This window comes from Nomascus leucogenys, chromosome 8, assembly GCF_006542625.1.
Source record: "Nomascus leucogenys isolate Asia chromosome 8, Asia_NLE_v1, whole genome shotgun sequence".
Taxonomy (NCBI): Eukaryota; Metazoa; Chordata; class Mammalia; order Primates; family Hylobatidae; genus Nomascus; species Nomascus leucogenys.
The window spans coordinates 17,213,615-17,221,077 of NC_044388.1; the positions used below are offsets into that span (position 1 = coordinate 17,213,615).

The window sequence follows — 7,463 nt, forward strand, 5'->3', positions numbered from 1 at the left end:
CAATAAACAAAATTAATATCACCAGGAGAGGGACATATTGATATCACATGCCTCCTGGTGAGTTTTATGGTATTCCAACCGAAAGTGTGCAACTTGAATCTAACCTGAGGAAATAGCAGAACTCAAGTTGAGGAGTATTTTATAAAATAACTGCTCTGTTGAGACAGGTTGAACTGCGACTCCCAAAAAAGATATGTTGAAGTTCGAATCCCCAGTATGTCAGAATGTGACCTGATTTGGAAATAAGAGTTGTTGCAGATGTAATTAATTAAGATGAGGTCCTACTAGAGGAGAATGGGCCTTTAATCCAATATGACAGGTATCCTTATTAGAAGAGAAGAAAAGCCACAGAGACACAGACACACAAAGGGAGAACATCAGGTGAAGACAGAGGCAGGGGCTGCAGGGCTGCAGCTGCAAACCAAGGCAAACCAGGGGCTGCTGGCAACCACTGGAAGCTGGGAATAGGCAAGGAAAGATTCCCCCTACAGGTTTCTGGGGGAGCACAGCCACGCTGACACATTGATTTTGGACTTCTACCTATCAGAGCAGTGGGAAAATAACTTTGTGCTGTTTAAAGCCATCCGGTTTGTAATCATTTGTCATGGCTGGCCTAGGAAACTAATACATTTGTGTTTGTCAGAATGCCAATGTCATGAAATGCAGATGGAAAGGCTGAGGACTTCTTCAGATTCAAGTAGACTAAAGAGACATGACAACTGAATGTTACTCGTCATCTAAAATGTTCTTTTGTTCTAAAGGACATTATTGAGACATCTGGCAAAATCTGAATAGAATATTCAGACTGGATAATAATATTATCACCAATGCTAATTTCTTGATTTTTTAAAAAACTTATTATTTTTAGAGATAGGGTCTTTGCCACCACACAGTAATAGTGAGAGACTATTATATTGGGAGTGTCTTTTCTTCACTTCTAATAAGGAGTTCTGGCGCGTCTGTTGGGTCCATTTGGTTGTGCTGAGTGCAGGTCCCGAACATCTTTACCCGTTTTCTGCCTGGATGATCTGTCTCGTACTGTCAGTGGCATGTCGAAGTCTCCCACTATTATTGCGTGGTTATCTGAATTTCTTCGTAGGTCTCCAAGAACTTGTTTTATGAATCTGGGTGCTCCTGTGTTGGGTGGATATGTATTTAGGATAGTTAGGTTTTCTTGTTGAACTGAAACCTTAACGATTATAGAATATCAATTATATAAGGGTAACAAATTCCCTTAGTATTTACTTGTCTGAAAAGGATCTTGTTTTTCCTTCACTTATGAGGCCGAGTTGGCTGAATATGAAATTCTTGGTTGGAATTTCTTTTTTATTTTATTTATTTATTATTTTTGAGATGGAGTCTCCCTCTGTCACTCAGGCTGGAGTGCAATGGCGCCATCTTGGCTCACAGCAACTTCCATCTCGGGTTCAAGTGATTCTCCTGCCTCAGCCTCCCAAGTAGCTGGGATTACAGGTGCCCACCACCATGCCCGGCTAATTTTTATATTTTTAGTAGAGATGGAGTTTTACTGTGTTGGTCAGGTGGTCTCAAACTCCTGATCTCAGGTGATCCACTTGCCTCGGCCTCCCAAAGTGCTGGGATTACAGGTGTGAGTCACTGCGCCTGGCTGGAATTTCTTTAAAAAAAAAATGCTGAATATAGGCCCCCCCATCTTTTCTGGCTGTACAGTTTCTACTGAAAGCCCTGCTGTTAGCCTAATAGTGTTTCCTTTGTAGGTGACCTGCTGTTTCTCTCTAGCTGCCTTTAAAACTTTTTCTTTCATTTCGACCTTAGAGAATCTGATGACTATGTGTCTTGGGGATAGTGATCTTGTGTAGTGTCTTGCAGGGGTTCTCTGCATTTCCTGCATTTGAATGTTGGCCTCTAGTAAGGTTGGGGAAATTTTCATTGGCAATATCCTCAAATATGTTTTCCAAGTAGCTTGCTTTCTCTCCTTCTCTTTCAGGGATGCCAGTGAACTGTAGATCTGGTCTCTTTACATAACCTATATTTCTCGGAGGTTTTGTTCATACTTTTAAATTCTTTTTTCTTTATTTTTGTCTGACTGAGTTATTTTGGAGAGCTGGTCTTCAAGCTCTGAGAGTGTTTCCTCAGTTTGGTCTATTCTACTATTAATACTTGAGATTGTATTACTAAATTCTTCAAGTGAGTTTTTTAGGTCTATCAGATCAGTTTATTTTTTTCTTAAAATAGCCATTTCATCTTTCATCTCCTGTAGCATCTTATTGGATTCCTTAGATTCCTTGGATGGGGTTTCAACTTTCTCCTGAATCTCAATGATCTTCACTCCTATCCATTTTCTGAATTCTATGTCTGTCATTTCAGCCATTTCAGGCTGGCTAGGGACGATTGCTAGAGAATTAGTGTGGTGGTTTGGAGGTAAGAAGACACTCTGGTTTTTGAGTTGCCAGAGTTCTCGCACTAGTTCTTTCTCATCTGTGTGGGCTGATGTTCCTTCAATTTTTGAAGTTGTGCTTTGGAGAGGTTTTCTGCTTTTATCTTCTCTGATGATCTTGGTTTGATTGTGGTATCTGGTGGGTTTGGTTGACTTGCTTTATTTCCGGAAGATTTTAGGGGGCCCAGGCTCAGCTCAGCACTCCTGGGCTGCGTGCTGTAACTCTGGGAAAGCTGGTGCTGGGCGCCTGGCTGTGTTCTCTGAACCCTCAACGTTAGGAATCTATTCTGCTGGAGGGGCTGGGTTGTTCCCAGTCTGCTGGCCACAGCATTGTGATGGAAGCCAAAGCGCTTTAGCCAAAGCGCTTGGTCAGGGTGGTGTCAGTGAGATCTGTGCTTACTGATGTATGGCAGCAGCTGCAGCAGCATGGCGGGGTGCACACGTGTTAGCTGGGGAGGGGTTCCAGCAGAACTGGGGAGGTGGTGTTCCTGCATGTGCTCATGCCAGTGGTGGCGGCGGTGCATTGGTGGGGGTGAAAAAGGGGGCTGGGGCACTGGCAGCCGTGGGGTTGCTGGTGCTGTGCTTGCACTTGTACTGGCGGTGGTGGCAGTTGGGGTGGGGTGCTGGTGGAGGTGAGGTTGCCAGCATTCATGAGCATGTTATAAAATTTTTAAATTTTTGTCTCAATTTTTTTTAAGTCACAGACATTTTTATTGGAAAGCAATGAGCTGCAGCAAAGTGACACTCAGTGCATGCAGCCAAATGGGTGAGGTGGGGGCACAGGTGGGTGCCAAGAGCTGACCCAAGACTAGAGCTCATGACCTCTGGGGCCTCTGGCTATAAGCCCTTTGGGCTGGAGTGTGCAGGCCCAGCAGAAATACAAAAATAAACTCTGTGGTCTAGCTGTCCCTGCCTGTGGCAGTTCGTTTGGGCAAGGTGGTTACTCTTTGCAGCAGGTCCTGTGCTGTCTAGTCCAGCCACAGCGTGGGCAGCAGAAGCCTATGAGGTTGAGTGCACACCAACAGGCTGGAGCCAAAGGGCCAGGCAGGTGTGGCCTTGGGCAGTGCTGAGACTCTGACAGCACCAGGGTCTGGCCTGCAGCTGGGGAGGTCTCGGGGCCTCTCAGGTAGGCAGGTCCAGGCATTGCTTGAAGCTGGATGAAGCTGGGGCCTGTGCTTCTCCTCATCACATACAAATCACTGGGAACCCATCCTCCATGGTCTGGTCTCTTCGGCCCCACCCTCACTGCCTCCGCCTCTGCTTTCTTTCTCTTCCTCCTCTTCCCCCAGTTCCAGGTCCATCTCGTTGCCTGCCTCTGAGGGTGTGCAGGTGGAGCTGCTAATGGAGCAGTGGCTGAAGAAGACAATTTGCTTGAGCCCTTTGTTGTAGAGGAATTAGTTGAAGGACCAGAGGGTATCTTCTTCCCTGAAGGGGTCTGGGTCCATGTCTGGGTTATAGCTGTAGGTGTTCCATTAAGCCAGGCGGATCTCCTCATCCACTGTGTTCCGCAGCTGTGTTCTAGGACCTTAATGTCCCCCCACGCAGCTGAGAACAGACTGCAGTTAACTGCATTTACCACCCAGCTGAGGCTGGGCTTCCAGCTGAACCCATGGCTGCGGGCTGTGCTGAGGTCATAGTCAGGCCTGAAAGGACTCGCTGAGCATGACAATCAAGTGGAAGAGGGTCTTGCAATTGCACTTGTCCCTGAGGGGGACCTCGTCCTTGCCACCTTGGTTCTTGCTCAGGCTGCTGGGCCTGAGGCCTGAGGTCTGCGATAGAGAGAGAGCCTTCAGTACGTGGGCCGCCCTCCTGTCAGAACAGTGTTTGTCGTCTCCTGCTATCTTACGTGAGTAGCTCTCAATCCTGACGATAATGTGGGTATCTTTGCTCTCTACAGTTAGCTGTGAGTTGATGGCTTCAAAGCTCCATTTCTCCAACAGCTTCCTGTCTCAGGAAGGGAGCTCCATGCTTGAGAGGGGCCATTGCTGCCTGCCTGGCGGGGCTAAATCAGGCCTGGCTGGGTCATCGGCGCTGGTGCATAGGCAGGGCAGGCTTCTCACAGTGTGGGCTCCTCAGCACCAGAGGGTGGCACCATGGCATCCACCTGGGCCACACTGTATCTGGGGGAAGAAACTCCGTGGCAATGTCTCATTATACCTGGCCCTGCTGGCCCATCCAGGTGGTCACTATGACACACCCCTACCCCACTGCACATCGCCTGCTTTAGCCACCCAACATGCCACCAACCACCACAGATCACCTTGGTCAGCCAGCAACCTCCACCTCCCCCACCAGTCAATGTCTATCAGTCAAAATTCCTAGAACTAAATAAGTATAAAGGAAACTTAACTACTTCAACTTAAAAATAATTTGCTTCTGTCTGCCTATGAAAATGTTAGTATTTGTGAAATCTGAGTGAAGGGTATATGGCAATTCTTCAACTATTCTTTCAACTGCTCTGTAAGCCTGAAATTATGTTAAAATAAAAATTCAAAAACAAAAGCCAAAAACCTTGTACCCTTAAGGGTTGTTACTTGAGTTAGTGGTTCACAGCAACAGATATTCAAATCTGGTTTGTGTTACTTCTGAAAATTAAGCTTTGTATCTTTTTCTTCATGGCTCTTTCTGGTGTAAAGTACAACTTGAAGCTCACGTTAGAAGGTCTATCCCAACAAAGCCCAGACCACTGGACTCTAGAGGCTTCACACATGCAGCAGACTCCTGAATATTGTCAGGCTTTATCTCCCATTTTCTGGCATACAGGTACTTTACTAAGGCATTTAGGTGCTAGCTCTTTGGGGCTCTCCAGGTCCAATTAGCATGATAAAGATATGTAATGGATCAGCTTGGGCTTCTGGGTCCCTCCAGATTGCATTCTGACCAAGTGCAGGTAAGCTGACATAGCCCAGAGGCAGGACAGTGAAAGTATACTGCTGTCCCTGCCACAACAGGGCAGAAGAGGATTAAGGTGGGGGTGGGCATGATAAAGCAGTTGCCAGGTCAATAGTGGCACACCAGGTGCCAGGGTCTGTGTGGATTTGCTCCAGTAAAAATACCATCTTTGCGATTCTGGTTGTGATTCACCTCACCACTGGATTAGTCCGTGATGATCTGTGGTAATTTTCTATGACCTACTTGATTTGTACACTGATCAAACAAGTGAGTTAATTGTGGATTTGGTAGGAATCACTACCTTGCATCTTCCAAGTCTTTGGTGGTGGCATTAAGCTCATGTGAGGAGCAGAAAAAAAGTTTGTGAGAAGGCTGGCACACTGTAGGAGCTTGATAAATGATAGCTATCATCATTGTTGTCGTCATTGTGTTATTGTCTTAGCCAAGTCAGGGTCAAAATTTACATTATCTTTTTTCTTTTTGAAGTACCATATTTCATTGCTCCTAAGAAGCATACTGTTGTGTACTTTAACATCTCTGAAGTCAGGATATGATAATAGTTGATGGTATGTTGTGATTGCTGTTGTTTCGATTAAAATTGCGTTCATTTGTAGAGGATTTTTCTTTGCTTCTGCCTGTCACTTGGGGCACAGGCTGTTTTACCAATGAGAGTAAAGCTTCAGGGCCCCTCATTTGCATGGCCCTTCCAAGGTCCTGAAAGGGTTTCACCTCATAGCTTCATGGGATCAAATTACATATATTTTTTTCTGAGACAGTCTCACTCTGTTGCCGAGGTTGGAGTGCAGTGTTGATATCTCAGCTCACTGCAACCTCTACCTCCCAGGTTGAAGTGATTCTCATGCTTCAGACTCCAGAGTAGCTGAGGCACACGCCACCACACCCAGCTAATTTTCTTTGTTTTTTTAGTAGAGAGATGCAGTTTCACCATGTTGGCCAGGCTGGTCTCAAATTCCTGGCCTCAAGTGATCTGCCTGCCTCAGCCTCCCAAAGCACTGGGATCACAGATGTGAACCACCACACTCAGCCTCATCATAGGTTTTTATAAAATTTGCAAGAGTAAGATATTTTGTATTTCTTTTTTAAAAGAGGGCATCAAATTATATAAGCTTTGGGTTCTCCCCTTGCCAAGGAACTCATAATAATGTGAAACTACAGATGGTCCCTAACTTAGGATGTTTCAACTTATGATTTTCCAACTTTGTGATAGTGTGAAAACAATATGCATTCAGTGTGCTTCTCAACTTACAACTGGATAAAGTTGACTTATGATATAGTCACCTTATGATGGTTTATCAGGACATACCATCATCATAAGTTGAGGTGCATTTGTACATTAAATTATCTGAGGTTTTTTTGATGGCACAAGTAGTACCAGAAAACTGCATGAGAACCAACTTTTGATTCAAATTATGAGGGCAGATTTTACTTCCTCTGTCCATGGCAAAATTGAAACATGCAACTTCTCTTGCTGTCCTACTATGCATGTCCCTTTCTTTCTCATTTTTCTGTATATTTCTTATGGACCCCCTCCACAGAGGCCTTTAGTGTCTCAGCTTTATCTGGGGTCTAATAGACTTCTATCTGGAGTAGTTTCATTTTTAGTGGCACATCCAGTAATGGTATCTCTTTTAATCAATGATGCCTTAGGTTCCATGAACATAGTACGTAATAGGGTACTCAAGATGGGTCCCCCTGAGACCAGCAGGCTGGCCTGTGGAGTTTGGACAACACTGCCCCCTAGAGGTCTGTCTTGTAACCTGAGGAGATTAGCCCCCTAACAACTACTGACAGGGAGTTTCTTAAAAATCAGGAAGGATGCTCACTTTTATTATTTATTTATTATTATTATTTTTGAGACAGAGTCTCACTCTGTTCCCCAGGCTGGAGTGCAGTGGTGCAATCTCAGCTCACTGCAACCTCCACCTCCAGGGTTCAAGCAATTCTCCTGCCTCAGCCTCCTGAGTAGCTGAGATGACAGGTGCATGCCACCATGCCTGGCTAATTTTTTAAGTAGAGATGGGGTTTTACCATGTTGGCCAGGCTGTTCTCGAACTCCTGACCTTGTGATCCACCAGTCTCGGCCTCCCAAGGTGCTGGGATTACAGGCGTGAGCCACCGTGTCTGGCCTTATTTA

The 7,463-nt window shown here is 45.4% G+C and overlaps 1 pseudogene; it reads right to left on the bottom strand.

Annotated features, from left to right (window-relative positions):
• Positions 1–3,601: 3,601 nt before the first annotated feature.
• Positions 3,602–4,631, bottom strand: LOC100588721 (annotated as a pseudogene).
• Positions 4,632–7,463: the final 2,832 nt, after the last annotated feature.